Here is an 18,271-nt window from a genome sequence, read left to right on the forward strand (position 1 = left end):
AGGCATTTGATGCAAGAAAGCAAGCTTATACAGCATCAGCGAAAAAAAAAAAAAAAAACCACTTCCACTTCACCCCTCAGTTCGTTCGAAATACCTGTCCAGCTGAGCCTTAAACTTATTTAGGCTATCAACTTCCACGACAAGGGATGGAAGTCTGTTCCACCAACCAACCACCCGCTGGCTAAAGGCAAATTTCCGCACGTCTATCCTACATCTGTCTTTCCTCAATTTGAATTTATGCCCTCTCTGGTGGTTATTCTGAGTGAGAGGAAGAATCCCATCAGCATTGAGCATGCTCAAACCATTTAAGGCTTTATACACCTCTATCAGATCACCTCGCTGGTGCCTAGTCTCCAGACACTGTAATTTGCAAAACTTAAGCCTTTCTTCGTAAGAGCACCCCTTTGTTCCATTCACTAATCTTGTTGCCCTTCTCTGTACTCGTTCCAGCAGCTCTACATCCTTCTTGAAATGAGGCCTCCAGACCGGTATACAGTACTCTAGGTGTGGCCTGACCATTGCCTTATACAAGGGAATAATCACCTCCTTATCCCTGCTAGAAAAATTCCTATATATCATTGACAATACACCATGAGCTACCCTCGCATCCCGTCTGCACTGCTCAGAGAACTTCATATCTGCCTGCACAACCACCCCCAGATCCCTTTCATTCTCTACCACTGTCAGTGTAGTACCACAGAGTTGATACGTTGCTCTCGGGTTGCTGTTTCCCATGTGTAGTACTTTACATTTGTCAATGTTAAACTTCATTTGCCACCTGTCAGCCCATCTGCTCAACCTTTCCAGATCCTGTTGCAGCAGCATAGTGTCAGTAGTGTCCTTGACAACCCTGCCTACCTTTGTATCGTCTGCAAACTTCGACATTAAGCTTGATATACCATCATCAATATCATTTATAAATACAGAAAACAATAATGGACCCAACACTGAGCCCTGAGGGACTCCACTAATAACATTAGTCCACGACGAGCAGTGTCCATTGATTACCACTCTCTGTCTTCTCCCCCTCAGCCACCCCTTTATCCACAGCAGCAATTTGCCTCCAATGTCACACTGCTCCAATTTGTGCAGCAGTCTTCCATGTGCAACAGTATCAAAAGCCTTTCTAAGATCCAAGTACTGTAAATAATATCAAATTTATTCCCTGCATCCAGTTCCTTTGTGACTGCATCATAGTATCCAATCAAATTGGTCAGGCAAGACTTCCCCTTAACAAAACCATGCTGTGTCCGAGCTATAACTGAAGTCTTGTCTAAATGATCCTGCAGTGCTTCTTTAACTAGTGCCTCCATTAATTTTCCTGGAACAGAAGTCAAACTCACAGGTCTATAATTACTTGTGTCAGCCTTTGATCCACCTTTGTGAATTGGGGTCACATTTGCACATCTCCAGTCTGTGGGTACCTCCCCTGAGTCCAAGGAAGCTCTCATAATTATGGCTAAGGGTCTGCTTACTTCCTCTGCTGCCTCCTTTAATATAACTGGATAGATCCCATCCACCCTGGGCGCCTTTCTTGTGTTTATCTTCAACAATTTCTCCTCCACTTTACTCTCAGTTATTACAAGATTCTCTAGCTTACTGCTAGAGTTGAATACACCTCTGGCATTCCCCTCGCTAAATAACTCCTCATGTGTGAATGTCGATGCAAAATATTCATTTAGTTTGTTAGCTACCTGAGCAGGATCATCAACAGTTGACCCATCGATATCAAGTGGACCAATCTGATTCATCCCCTTCCTTCTAGAGTTTACATAAGTAAAGAACTCTTTGCTGTTTTTCTTTGCATCCCTTGCCAAAGATTTCTCATAATCTGCCTTCGCCTGCGTAACCTCCTTTGTAACTTGGTTATAGATAAACTTGTATCTATCATAGGCTTCTGTGTCACGTGTTAATTTGTATGTATCCCATGCATGTTTCTTCTCTGCCATATGCCTCATTAGTTCATCTGACATCCATTTAGGCCTGAAACTTGAACAATATTTCTTAGTTGGCATGTAAAGCCTAGTAGCTTCCAAGATAAGTTCTTTGAATGCTTCCCATTTTGCATTTGCTGTTGGTAACATCATCAGTTGGTCCCACTGTATAGAATTTAAATACTGTCTCAGTCCATCGTAGTCGCCTTTACGAAAGCAATAACCCTTCCCTTTACCCCTAATGGTAGTTACCTCTTTGAGTAAATCCCACTTCAGCACACTGTGATCACTGCCACCTAGTGGTTCATTTACCTGCAGATTCTTAATGCATGAAGAATCACTGCTGATAATCAAATCAAGAGTATTCCTCCCTCTAGTTGCCTCCCGAACATGCTGATGTAGAAAACAATCATCCAATAAATCCACAAAAGCCTTGCTAGTGTGTGAGTGACCAGCCCCCAAATTTCAGTCAATATCTGGGAAATTAAAATCTCCCATTATAAGACTCTCTGATTTACTGGCCCACTCTATTTCCCTGTACAGTTTCTTATTATACTCATCAGAGTCATTAGGCCTATAGCACACTCCTACTCTCAATTTTGATCTCCCAATGCTTATGTCACACCAAACTGACTCGACACTGCACTGTCCAGCGATGTCCACTGCCTTCACTTCCTTGGATTTTATGTACACTTGGTCGTCGACTTACGACCTATGCGACTTACGACCGGCCGCACTTACGACCACAAAAAAAAATAATAATAATAAATAAATTAATAATAAATCAGGAAGTCACTACTGAGGACACCCATAACCCAGGTGAGGAGGCACATCGATGACGGGAGGCCTGAGGACAGCACCAGGCACATACACTCAGTCGCTCTCTCTCACATACACCCAGTCGCTTTCAAGCATCTGTTGCGGGTGGTGTATTAATTAAAATTCTACTGAAATACGCTTAAAATGTTTAGTAAAAGGAAAATGCCTTCATCTACATATACGCCAGCTAAGAAGTCAAGGAAAACTATTGATTTAGAGTGTAAAATGAAAATTATCCAGCAGTATGAAGGCGAAAAGAAAGTGAATGCGATAGCACGTGACTTGAAGTTATCACATTCCACGGTATCGACGATACTTAAGGACAAAGAAAGAATTCGGGAAGCTGTGAAAGGTTCTGCACCTATTAAGTCTACAATTTTAACCAAACAACGACAGGAACCCATCCATGAAATGGAGAAATTGTTGTTTGTGTGGATGGAAGATTTAATACAAAAAAATACACCCATGAGTCTTCACACAGTGCAAGCAACGGCTAGAAGTTTGTTTCACAGTTTAAAATCACGCGCCGGAGACGATTACGCAGAAGATTTTCAGGCTAGTACTGGGTGGTTTAAGCGTTTTAAAAAAAGATTTGCTTTGCATAATGTCTCTTATAAATAAACAACTCCTACCTCAAACCCAAGAACATGATCCTGACGATGCACAACCCAGCACAAGCAAAGATTAAAAATTGATTTTGTAAATTTCATTTGTATTAATTTTTACATTAATTTTAGATTGTATTTTTGTGTTTACAGTACATTATGTACAGTATTATTTTTCACATTATGCACAATATAATTATAGATTGTAGTTTTTTTTTTTTTTTTTTTTTATAAACAGTATGAATAAACCAATTAAAATGTAGAGAACATTTGAATTTAACCTCAGAGAGAGAGATAGCCTAGGCGTAGAAACGAAGGTATGTACAGTATCGCTAAATAAAAGATGAAAACATTACTGTATTTAAAATGAAAAATAAAAGATGAAACATTACTGTATTTAAAATGAAAAATAAAAGATGATAAAAATTTAAAAGATTATAAAAATAAATTATAAAGATAATAAAAAGATTAGAAAGGTTAAAAAATACTGTTAATAAATATATGGCCGACATACGACCAGATCGACTTACGACCTGTCAGTCAGAACAGAAGTCGGTCGTAAGTCGACGACCAACTGTATTTCTTAACTAATAGCATAACCCCTCCTCCCTTCCTATCCAGTCTATCCTTTCTGTAGACGTTGTACTCCCCAAATTCCAGTTCTACATTCCTTATATCTGTGTGACACCACGTCTCTGATATCCCAACAATATCTGCCTTTGATGTTTTGAGCAATACCTCAAATTCATCAAATTTATTTACTAAACTCCTAGCATTGGTGTACACGCATGTATAGTAGTAGTAGTAGTAGTAGTGGCATGTGATGCAAGAAAGCAAGTGTATGAGCTTATGCAGCATCAGCCAAAGAAAAAAAAAAAAATCGCACCATTCCCTCCAAATGCCTGTCCAGTTCCTCCTTAAATTTATTCAACCTATCAACTTCCACAACGAGAGATGGAAGTTTGTTCCAGCAATTAACCACCCGCTGGCTAAAGGCAAATTTCCGCACATCTAATCTACATCTGTCCTTTCTTAATTTGAATTTATGCCCCCTTAAGTTCGTAATCTGAACAAGTGGAAGGATCCCATCAGAATTCAGCGTGCTCAAGGCCTTATACACCCCCATTCAAGGCCTTATACACCTCAATCAGATCACCGCGCAGGTGCCTAGTCTCCAGCCACTGCAATTTGCCGAATTTAAGCCTCTCTTGATAAGAGGATCCCTTCATTCACCTCACCAATCTTGTTGCCCTTCTCTGTACACGCTCAAGTAAATCTACATCCTTTCTAAAATGAGGCCTCCAGACCTGTACGCAGTACTCAAGGCGTGGCCTGACCATTGCCTTATACAGAGGGATAATCACCTCCTTTTCCCTGCTAGCAAAATTCCTATATATCATTGACAAAACCCCATGACCTGCCCTGGCAGCCTGTCTGCATTGCTCAGAAAACTTCATATCTGCCTGCACAATTACTCCCAGGTCTCTTTCATTTTCTACCACCTTAAGTGTAGTACCACACAGTTGGTACGTTTCTCTGGGGTTACTTCTACCCATATGCAGTACTTTGCATTTGTCAAGGTTAAACTTCAGTTGCCACTTCTTAGCCCATCTGCCCAAATTATCCAGATCCTGTTGCAGTAGCACACTGCCATTACTGTCATTAACAACCCTGCCAACCTTTGTATCATCTGCAAACTTCGACATTAAGCCTGATATACCTACATCAATATCATTGATAAATATAGAAAACAACAGTGGGCCTAACACCGAACCCTGTGGGACCCCACTAATAACATTAGTCCAAGAAGAGCAGCACCCATTGATTACCACCCTCTGTCTTCTCCCACTTAACCATCCTTTTATCCATTGTAGCAACTTACCCTTAATACCATTCTGCTCCAATTTGTACAATAGTCTTCCATGCGCAACAGTGTCAAAAGCTTTCCTGAAATCCAAATATATGATATCAAAATTATTTTTTGCATCCAGTTCCTTTGTAACCACATCATAATATCCTATCAAATTTGTCAGACAAGACTTTCCCTTAACAAACCCATGCTGTGTCTGAATTATTGCTGCAGTCTTGTCTAGATGATCCTGCAATGCATCTTTAACCAGTGACTCCATTATTACCTATTTATACATGCACCTATTTCTATTCTTAGCTACCCTAACAGAACCCATGTGTTTACTTGTACCGCAATGACTCCCAGCAGTCTCTGAAATATCCTGCATATTGTTTTTCAGGCTTCTGCTCATTCCAATAGAAGCAGTGCAAGAATCTCTTTCACCTCTGCCAGTGGCTACTGTTAATCTATTCGTCTTTGTCTCCCCCCAAGCTAGCAGTTTTCTGACCCACCTAACACTGCCTCGATAGCATCAGCAAATATTCTTGCACCCTTTCTATTTAAGTGTATCCCATCCCTGTAGAAGCAATCTCTCCTGTTAACAAGTACAGTCCAGGCTGAAAAAAATTCTACCCCTTGAGCCTTGCACAGTCTTTCCAGGGCCGAATTGATCGACAAGGCTCTCATCATGTACTCCCTCCTATCGTATCTGGGCAGAATTGCAGACACTTTCAAATTCAACCCTATTTCACGGCTTTTTTTCAACAGTGACCTGTACTTGTTAAGCAATTCTGCCGGTCTCCTACTCTTGATATCATTAGTGCCAACGTGTACAACTATATCACCTTTTGTGCCCTTAAAAGATGATATCTGCTCTACAACGTCATCCACCTTTGCCCCTTGCAGACATACCCTGGTCCTGTTCCACCTATCAAATTTTATAGATTTTACATTACATTACAGGAAGTTACATCAAAGCTATTTAAAAATACAAAACAAAAATTTAAGAATTTTTTGTTATTAACACTAAATGTCATATTTTTATTGAGTGCCAAATGAAATATTCCTTTAATGCATTCCTTTCATTGATTTTATTTCAGAAAATTTATTAATGACATCAGTAAAATCCAAATTTGCAGCCACATCATTTTCAATTGATAGTATAGCTAATGAATTTAACCTTGCCTGTGACACTGATGATCGCAAATATGTTTTAATTAGCTTTATTTTGATAAAACTCCTTTCCCCACTTGCTACTGTTAGTGGAATTGTCAGAATAACTCTTAATGCTACCCATAAATTTGGCAACGTATCTTGTAATTTATTATTATTATTTATAAATTTCAAAATACTTGAGTCTTTATCAAGTACCTTATCAGGCAAAAGCCTTATCAGTGTCCCAATTTCCTGACAAAAATCTTCACCATTTACATCACACTCACTTTTATCATTTAATTTAATTTAATTTCAAGTGCGATACACCTTTTCATTTTTTAAAAATTTTTTTTAATGTTGCTCAAAAATCCCCAAGTATCATTATATTCTTTTATTTGCCTCAGTCATTCTGATAGTGACCTACAATTGCATTAGAAACATGATTTTATAAATATTTTTCCTTTGTGGAAATTTCCTTTCAGGATTCGCTGCTAGAAAAATCATTTCCCACCCCTAAATCTGGATATCTTAAACCGGGGAGCACTCCTAGTTGGCTGATGCATTTTGACTGTTTACTGCACTATAGAAAAAGAAAGTGACAGAGAAAGGGCCTCCACATCTTTCCCCAAATCTTTTGTTCCCCCCACCTCCTTCCACGAAGCATATGCGGCCTCTCAAACCTTCAAAACCACCAATTTCGTGTGCCCCCAAACCGTCAGTGCCCCAGTTATTTATTAAAACAGAATCAACGAACTTTATAAATTATGATGATATAATTGACATATTCACAAAGCCAAAAAACAAATTTTTTTGGTTATATTTATAGTATTGGTGAGCAATGTAGCTCATTTGTGATTATTTATTATTTTTTATGTGTGATTGTTATCAGATTTTGTTTCTGATCTGTAATTATATTACTTATTGTTTATATTATCAATTCTTTTGTGTAATTTTACCTTGTTTGTGATTTGAATGTTATTTAATTATTATTTTGCAAAGTTATTATTTCTGTCTGATTTTTTACTTTTGTGAATATATTACCTAAATTTGTATTATGAATTATGATATTAAAAGTTTTTCTTTATTGATTTTTTTAAATAAAAAATACCCCAAAGTAATTTTTTAAATGTAAACTATCCAATGCTTTTGGATATTTTCAGAATTTTTATTTTTTGCATGTCAGGCAAGATTGTAAGTTCAGCTTTGCTCACAGTGTTGTTTATCAAAAAAAAAAAAAAAAAACATCAGTGCTGCCGTATTATAGGCAGTAAATTGATGTGCAAAAATGATCCTGCTCTTTGGTTAAAAAATTACCATTTTCAATATGGTTATATTTTAATATTATAATGAGTATATCTTTGCTGTTTTAAAAAATTTACATGAGTATTCATATAAGCCTGCATTGTAAAATGCTATTTATAGCAGATGTAATAATAATGATATGATCATTTATATTACAAACTTTTTTTCCCCAGCGTTTTTCTTTGTTGCAGCTACTTTTCCTATTAACCATTTAGGAATTCTCCTTGATTTCATGATCTTCAACTGCTTTGCTTGTGTATGGATATTCATAGGTAAGTGAACTTTATAAAAAAAAATGTTATCAATAAATTCTTAAAACTTTATTAATAAATTCTCGGGAAATTTATTATTTTTGAATAATAAAAATAATAAAAAAACTGGAAGGATTATTCCAGGTCTTTATTAGATTAATGTTTACTAGGGGTACCCCTTCCGATTGATAATTGTGAGTAGCAGTTATTGACATGCCTAACCCACTATGGTTAGTCTTAGGGTGTTTATCCCATACCCCTCTTGCCGCTGTTTTAAAATCAGAAAAGGAGTTAACGATTTTAAAACAGCGGCAAGAGGGGTATGGGATAAACACCCTAACTAAGACTAACCATAGTAGGTTAGACACGCCAATCACTGCTCCTCACAGTGATAAATTGGAAGGGTTACCTGCTTATTAGCATTAGCATTAGTAGAGGCATATGATGCAAGAAAGCAAGCTTATGCAGCATCAGCCAAAAAAAAAAAAAAAAAAAAAAAACCCCTTCCACTTCACCCCTTTGTTCATTCGAAATACCTGTCCAGCTGAGCCTTAAATTTATTTAGGCTATCAACTTCCACAACAAGGGATGGAAGTCTGTTCCACCAACCAACTACCCGCTGGCTAAAAGCAAATTTCCGCACATCTATCCTACATCTGTCTTTCCTCAATTTGAATTTATGCCCTCTCAGGTGATTATTCTGAGCAAGAGGCAGTATCCCATCAGCATTGAGCATGCTCAAACCATTCTAGGCTTTGTACACTTCTATATCAGATCACCTCGCTGGTGCCTAGTCTCCAGACACTGTAATTTGCAAAACTTAAGCCTTTCTTCGTAAGAGCAACCCTTTGTTCCGTTCACTAACCTTGTTGCCCTTCTCTGTACTCGTTCCAGCAGCTCTACATCCTTCTTGAAATGAGGCCTCCAGACCTGTATACAGTACTCAAGGTGCGGCCTGACCATTGCCTTATACAAGGGAATAATCACCTCTCTATCCCTGCTAGAGAAATTCCTGTATATCATTGATAAGACACCATGAGCTACTCTTGCAGCCCGTCTGCACTGCTCAGAGAACTTCATATCTGCCTGCACAATTACCCCCAGGTCCTTTTCATTCTCTACCACTGACAGTGTAGTACCACAGAGTTGATATGTTGCTCTGGGGTTACTGTTTCCCATATGTAGTACTTTACATTTGTCAATGTTAAACTTCATTTGCCACCTCTCAGTCCATCTGCTCAACCTCACCAGATCCTGTTGCAGCAGCATAGCGTCAGTAGCGTCCTTAACAACCTTGCCAACCTTTGTATCGTCTGCAAACTTGGACATTAAGCTTGATATACCATCATCAATATTATTTATAAATACAGAAAACAACAATGGACCCAACACTGAATCCTGAGGGACTCCACTAATAACATTAGTTCACGATGAGCAGTGTCCATTAATTACCACTCTCTGTCTTCTGCCACTCAACCATCCCTTTATCCATAGCAACAATTTGCCACCAATGCCACACTGCTCCAATTTGTGCAGCAGTCTTCCATGTGCAATAGTATCAAAAGCCTTTCTAAGATCCAAATATATAATATCAAAGTTATTCCCTGCACCAATTCTTTTGTGACTACATCATAGTATGCAATCAGATTAGTCAGGCAAGACCTTCCCTTAACAAAACCATGCTGAGTCTGAGCTATAACTGAATTCTTGTCAAGATGATCCTGCAGTGCTTCTTTAACCAGTGCTTCCATTAATTTTCCTGGAACAGAAGTTCCAGGAAAAACTCACAGGTCTATAATTACTTGTATCAGCCTTTGATCCTCCTTTGTGAATTGGGGTTACATTTGCACATCTCCAGTCTGTGAGTACCTCCCCCGATTCCAAGGAAGCTCTCATAATTATGGCTAACGGATTGCTTACTCCCTTTGCTGCCTCCTTTAATATAACTGGATAGATCCCATCCACCCCAGGTGCCTTTCTTGTATTTATCTTCAACAATTTCTCCTCCACTTTACTCTCAATTATTACAAGATCATCTAGCTCACTGCCAGTGTTTACTTCATCTACGGCATTCCCCTTCCTGAATAACTCCTCATGTGTGAATGTCGATGCAAAATATTGATTTAGTTTATTAGCTACCTGAGCAGGATCATGAACAGTTCAACCATAGATATCAAGCGGACTAATCTGATTCATCCCTTTCCTTCTAGAGTTTACATAAGTAAAGAACTCCTTGCTGTTTTTCTTTGCATCCCTTGCCAAAGATTTCTCGTAATCTGCCTTCACCTGCCTAACCTCCTTTGTAACTTGGTTACAGATCAACTTGTATCTATCATAGGCTTCTGTGTCACATGTTAATTTATATGTATCCCATGCATTTTTCTTCTCTGCCATATGTCTCATTAGTTCATCTGACATCCATTTAGGCCTGAAACTTGAACAATATTTCTTAGTTGGTATGTAAAGCCTAGTAGCTTTCAAGATAAGTTCTTTGAATGCTTCCCATTTTGAGTTTGCTGTTGGTAACATCATCAGTTGGTCCCACTGTATAGAATTTAAATACTGTCTCAGACCATCGTAGTCGCCTTTACGAAAGCAATAACCCTTCCCTTTACTCCTGATGGTAGTTACCTCCTTGAGTAAATCCCACTTCAGCACACTGTGATCACTGCCACCTAGTGGTTCCTGTATCTGCAGATTCTTAATGCATGAAGAATCACTACTGATAATCAAATCAAGAGTATTGCTCCCTCTAGTTGCCTCCCGAACATGCTGATTTAGAAAACAGTCATCCAATAAATCCACAAAAGCCTTGCTAGTGTGTGAGTGACTAACCCACAAATTCCAGTCAATATCTGGGAAATTAAAATCTCCCATTATAAGACTCTCTGATTTACTGGCCCACTCCATTTCCCTGTACAGTTTCTTATTATACTCATCAGAGTCATTAGGCCTATAGCACACTCGTACTCTCAATTTTGATCTCCCAATGCTTATGTCAGACCAAACTGACTCGACACAGCACTGTCCAGCGATGTCGACTGGCTTCACTTACAACATTAACTTTCTTATAACATTAACCCTTTATTATTCTTAACCAACTCTCATTCTCTATCCTATCTATGTGATTCCCACCCTATTTTTTTATGTAATGATTCATTAAAATTATTCAAGGGCATCAACCCCTGAAATTTGGCAAAAACCTGTATGTCTTTATTACCATACCCTTTTTACTGTTTATAACTTTTTTTGTCTCAAGTTTAGCAGTTTCTAATTTAAAACAAGAAGTGTTTATGATGTGTATATGCAGGGACATTCCTAGGGTATGTGGTGCCTGTGTGCCAATTGAAATTTGGCACCCCCTTTAAAATATTCTTCATATGTGTGTTATGTAAGTTTCAGGTTTTCAGGTGTCCCTTGAACATTGCCGCCCAGGTGCATTGCACCCCTTTCACCCTCGGGATGGCCTACCCTTGTGTATATGCTGGCAGTGATCACAATATACTGATATGGAATTTATTTAGAGACATAACCAGAGGTGGACTGGCCATAAGGCTTATCGGAGAAACCCCGGTGGACCGATGGAGGCCAGTGTGATTTTCACTATTATACTCTGACCTCTGTTACATTGTTTGTTTTCCCCAGTAAGAATTTTTGACTCAGTCCGCCTCTGGACATAACTAATGTCAAGGGTAAAGGGAAAGATTTACTTTTGTAAACGGGACTACGGTGGTCTCAGAGAGTATTTAAATTCTATGCAACCAACTGCAAATTCTAAATGGAAAGCATTCAAGGAAATAATCATAGAAGTTACTACTACTTTTCATCCCTACAAAGAAGTACTGTTCAAGGCTTGGACCTAAATTGATGTCAGATGAACTGATGAGACTTGTGGAAAAGAAAAATGCATGGGATGCATATAAATTATCAGGTAATATAGAAGCCTTTGGTAGATATAAACTAGCCCTTGATCAAGTGAGAAAGGAGGTTAGGCCAGCAAAGTCAGATTGTGAGACATCTCTAGCAAAGAATACAAAGAACAGCAGCAAAGATTTCTGTGCTTATGTTAACAGTAGGAGGAGGTTTGAATCACATTCAGCTACTTGATGTTAATGGTTTAACTGTTGATAACCCTGCTCAGATCACTGAGAAACTGACGCTGATATGGCCATACCATTGGCACGTATTCAATCACTCTTGAAGACAGACATTGGGTCTCGTAATAAATACAAAGTTGCCTCTAGTGAACTGATCTCCACAGAATTCAATACATTTAGACTTAATGCTCATGTTAGATCAGTTATATCCATATCAGGATATTCTTGTTGTAGCTCTATAATTTTCCTTTGCAGGTTGCTTATTCCTCTGTTAGTTTTTTTTACATATTCAACTACCTATGCTGCAAGTGAATATTCTTCTATGATAAATTGTAAATCTGAATTAGACTTGAGAATGCCTAAAATCCAAGGATTGTAATTATTCATAAATTTCTCTTCTATCTTGCATTTAAAAAATACACATGGTCATTTGATACCAGCCCTCAAAATATTTAGATATTCTTCTTCTGATTGGCATTTGATTTAAGGAATTCTTCGAAATTAACATAATTATCCAATTCTAATGAGTCGTGCATTTTGCGATAAGCTAATCTTCGATTGTCATCTGTGGCCATTGGTATCAATATATGAGTTTGTGACATTGGCCAAAAAGATGCTTCAAATCGAAATTCGTGTCGTTTTGCATTATTATTTTTATAACAGGTAAAAGTATGTTTCTGTTGCTGTAAATTTGAATTATCTGAAGTTTTCTCTATAGAACATAATGCATCTATCATTTGGATTGCTTCTTCCATCCCACCTTCTTTTTCTTCTAATGGTGCAGAGGGTGCATCATTCATCCATAATAATATATGTGCATGTGGACGTCCTTGATGTTGAAATTCAATGCGTTTAAAGAAATTCACAATATAATATTTCCCAAAAGGACTATAGGTTTTCGATTTTAAAATTGAGTATACTCTCAACAATTTTATTAAAGTATATGGCACACATTACGGGGTCTTCATTTATTAATGTAGCTCTTTCCATGTAAGGTAGATCCATAACTTCATTAATTGTAAATTCTCGTTTATATCTGAATTTGTATAACATACATAGTAATACGGGCCATTTTTTGGCTGTTGCAGCAAAAGCCAAGAGTTCCTTGCACCATATGGCTAATATATTAATATTTATTTGCATTTTTATGCAGGAATAGGAAATTGCCATTGTTTAATGATGCCTTGCTCCATCCAATACTTGAATATACCATCTAAAATTAGATGTTTTTTGAAAGGGGGTGTTTTTGAAGTTGAATTTATCCAAAGTCCTGTGTTACAGAGGCCCACAAATCATTACTTTATTCCTGAGATCCCATTAAGTAGTTATGCCTATGGACGGATTAGTTACTGGCTTCCATCTATGGAGTCATCAAGAAAATATACAGTATTTTTGAACACATATTTTTGATGTACAGTAAAAGCTTTGTTAACTGGCATGCACAAGGGAGTAGGTCAATGTGGGAAAACTGATGGATTACAATAATAAAACTAAAATTCTAGATGTCTGAATGCAAACCATATTGCAACCAACAAAAAGTACATATAGGACAGTAGTAATAGTAGTGTGCCTTATCTTAATTTTATATATATAACATATGCATATGTTATATGCATGTGTGTGTGTGTGTGTGTGTCGACCACCGTTTTGCAGAACCCCTGAAACTGGTCTATGGGCCACCAGGGGTCTGTTGACTCCAGTTTGGGAAATGCTGCATAAGGCATTAAGAATTTACAGATAAAGGAACCACCAGGTGGCAGTGATCACAGTGTACTTATGTGGGATTTACTTAAAGATGTAACTACCATCAGGGATAAAGGGAAGGGGTTTTGTTTTCGTAAAGGTGATTAAAGTGGGCTCAGACAGTTTTTAAATTCTATACAGTGGGATCAACTGATGTGTTACCAACAGCAAATTCTAAATGGGAAGCATTCAAGGAATTAATCTTGGAAGCTACCAAACTTTTCATACCAAGTAAGAAATATTGTGTAATGGTTTAGGCCCAAAGGGATGTCAGATGAACTGATGAGACTCATAGCAGAGAACGAAAATTGCATGGGATACATATAAATTATCAGGTGACACAGAAGCCTATGGTAGATATAAGCTAGGCTCTAATCAAGTTACAAAGGAGGTTAGGCAAGCGAAGGCAGGTTAGGAGAAATCTTTGGCAAAGGATGCAAAGAAAAACAGCAAAGACTTCTTTATTTGCGTAAACTCTAGAAGGGGATGAATCAGATTGGTCCACTTTATATTCATGGTTTGACTGTTCAGATAGCTGACAAACTGAATGAGTATTTTGCATCTGCATTCATGCATCAGGAATTCTGTAGAGAAGTGGAAAACAGAAGCTTATTAAACTCTAACAGGGAGCTAAATGATTTTGTAATAACTGAGAGAAAAGTGGAGGAGAAATTGTTGAAGTTGAACATAAGAACACCCACTAGTTATTCTGTAAACCCAAGTCCAGACTACTAGCTCCCCATTATATGGAAGTTACAGTTGCTTTAGCAGCAGAATGGTTAGGCAGCATTGTACTGATGAGAACTGTAAAAAATACAAGCTGATTTTTCAGAACACAGGAAAAAAACTAGGGTTCCTGGGAAATGGGACCTTACCTTACCATATCTGCCCAAGACCAGCAAACTTGGACTCTGGGAGCCACCACTACAGTGCCCAAGGAAATAGCTTGTCACCAAACCATAGGGATATTTGGGATTTGTGCTCCCTGAATAGTAGTGTCAGTACAGTGGCTACTGTACTGACACTACTATTGAAAACTGGAAACCATGGGAAAAATTACCTAAAAATGTTCCCTGTGCATTAGAGGGCATAACATTGCCAGAGTTGGAACAAGCAATTTAAGAATAATACTCTTTTATGCTTCTATTTATTCTTGTTCTCTACTCATTTTTTCACTCTATCCAATGATGTACATCCTTCCAGATATGAAATTTCTAAACAGCATACACTATTCATCTTGTGGCCTAATCTAGGGTGACCAGATTTTTGGGAATGAAAAACAAGGGCAAAACAAATTTTGAAGATGAACAAAAGTGGGATGAAACAAACTCTGGGCAGACAAAAAAAAAATAATAAAAAAAAACCAGGGAGCTAGGTATAAAAGCCAATGATTATTATTTTATTTTTATTTATTTATTTTTTTTATCTACTTGGCTTTTCTAGGGAATCCTAATATTATTCTAATAATATTAACTGTAAAAATAAACTCTAAACTTGACTAAAAATAAAGCACTGTACAAACTGATGTCTAAGTCTATTTTTTACCTAAGTAAAATTATCAGTCAGTTAGCTGTAGCAACACAAAACTTAGAATACACCAGATAATCCTATATATTTGTAACTATTAATTATGTTTTTTTACTAGATTTTGTTTTCTTTAGAACTTTTTGTTGTTTGTTTCTAGACTATAAAGTCTATAAAGGGGCAAAAGCCTCATGCTACGAGGTAAAATGACTAACATGTAGGTTAGTGCAAATGCATCATTTTAACATAGCTATCTACCAAAGTAGTTGAATTAATTAATTTAATTAAACCCACCCACCGAAGAGAAGCCAACAAGCTTTGAAACGGTGCCATCTGGGTGGTGGTATCTGCCGAGAATAAATAACAATAGTCTTCTCCACTGGTGAAGTATTATTTATTCGAAGTAGTACAATACCATGGCAACTCGTTGTGAAGGCAGTCACAATATGAGATATAACCAAAACGATGCCAATTTAATTAATTAATTCAACTACTTTGGTAGATAGCTATGTTAAAATGATGCCTTTGCACTAACCTACATGTTGTTTGTTTGTTAAATGCACCACTGGTTAAAACCCTTTCTATTGCTGAATGGTTATTTGTTTTTGTGCAGCATTTTTGTGCTGAACTTATGCGGTACACAAATGCCTTTCTTCACTGATGGTATAAATAGAGAAATTTATAAAAATAAATAAATAAATAAAGGATTTACTAAAATGGCCTTTATGCCACAAGGAAACCTATTTGCTTATGCAGTTCTCTTTGCATACAGTCATGATTTATATGCACTGGACAACAATTACCTTTCATGTGTTCTGCTTTATTCATCTCCTAAAACCATTAAACTTTGTTTTTTTGCTATTCCACCAGTTATAGCCATTTCACACAGTCAGCTTTCATCCACTCCATGCCATGCCGCGCCACTTGAGGCATAATAGTTAAAAATGGTTTACGGTGACCCGACTCACTGTGGATTGTCTTAAAATGTCCACTGTTTTCTCTACACTTCAAGTGGAGTGACATGGCATGGTATTCAGTGTTGAAAAGACTGTTAGTGTTATCACCACATAAAGTTAGATATTTCAGTTTTTTAAATTAAATTTTTTTTTTTATTGTTTCTATTCACTGGAAATCATTTCTACTGTCTCATTTGGCAAAGCTCATTCTTTACATTTATTTTATAATCTCATTTATATTGAAATATCAAACAATAAATAATTTTTTTTTTTATTAATCTCTGAATGCTTGCTCCGATTGCTCTCCTCGTTCAAAAAAAAAAAAAATAACAAAGACATTCTATTTCAGTTTCCTCCATAGCTTCATCAAACATATACTGTAGTAATTCAAAATATTAATTAAAGCTTCTGTTTATGCCTATTGGTGGTTCTACTGATAACAGTGAATTGTACATTTACTGTACATTCATCTTCATTAGCATTAGTAGAGGCATTTGATACAAGAAAGCAAGCTTATGCAGCATCAGCCAAAAAAAAAAAAAATAAATAAATAAAATAATTAAAAATAAAATAAATAAAATAAAATAAATAAAAAATAAAATAAATAAAATAAAATAAATAAAATAAAATAAATTCATTATTAGTAAAATCTTATTTACCCATTTATAACTATTCTCAATAATATTCTTTCTTATATAAACATTTATTTATAGGAATTATACTGGGAGAAAACATAATATTTGATGCCCTTATTTTTTTTATAGTAATCAGGGAATGCTTCTGCTAACCATGATTACTTAGGTGTGAAAACAGTATAATACATAATATTATATTATGAGCAGTACAGCTCTGATTCATACTATCTAAGAAAACAGTATAATACATAATACAATGACAGTAAGTAGTAGCAAGTGATTATAAATTTCTATTTTTATAAAATATACATATTTCCTCTTTCTTACAAATGTGGTAACTGTCGTGTCTAATTAACAAAATCATATATTTTTCATTTTAATCATGTACATTTAGTTCAGTAAACCAGCTTTGCATGAAAGTGAAGACAAAACAATTATTGGAGACAACAGGCATCAGACTCAAAATTGGGAGAATCCCAGAAATGCAGGATGTCTGGTCACCCTTTGCTTAACTATTGCTCTATACAATAGAATAATCACCTCTTTAACTCTACTTGCAAAGTTCTGTTTGTCAATGACACAACCTGATGAAATGTTCTCATAGCTTGCCTGCACCAATTGAAAATCTTCATATTGGACTGTATTCTCTAGTATTTTTTTATTATTGACTACTTTGAGTTTGCTGCCACCCTTGATGCCATCAGTGATTTTTTTTAGACTGTCGTGCCATTTTTTAGACTGTCGACCTGGATTATCTAGATCTTGTTGAATACACTGATTAATGTCATTAACCATCCTATCCACTTTTGTATTATCAGCAGGCATATACATGTACATTAAACTTAAACATCTACATATAAAATAATATTAACAGGTGACACAGAAGCCTATGGAAGATATAAGCTGGTCTGTAATCAAGTCACAAAGGAGGTTAGGCAGGCAAAGGCAGATTACGAGAAATCTTTGGCAAAGGATGCAAAGAAAAGCAGCAAAGAGTTCTTTACTTAGGTAAACTCTAAAAGGAAGGAGATGAATCAGATTGGTCCACTTAACATAGATGGTTCAGCTGTTGATAATCCTGCTCAGGTAGCTAACAAACTGAATGAGTATTTTGCATCTACATTTACACATGAGGAATTGTTCAGAGAGGGGAATACCAGAGGTGTATTAAACTATGGTAGTGAGTTAAATGATTTTTTTAATAACTGAGAGTAAAGTGGAGGAGAAATTTTTGAAGATAAACATAAATAAGGCACCTGGGGTGGATGGGATCTAGCCAGTTATATTTAAGGAGGCAGCAAGGGAAGTAAGCAAACTCTTAGCCATAGTTATGAGAGCTTCCTTGGACTCAGGGGGGGGGGGTGGTATCCATGGACTGGAGATGTGCAAATGACCCCAATT

This window comes from Mastigoproctus giganteus, chromosome 4, assembly GCF_048544385.1.
Source record: "Mastigoproctus giganteus isolate SK-2022 chromosome 4, ASM4854438v1, whole genome shotgun sequence".
Lineage (NCBI taxonomy): Eukaryota > Metazoa > Arthropoda > Arachnida > Uropygi > Thelyphonidae > Mastigoproctus > Mastigoproctus giganteus.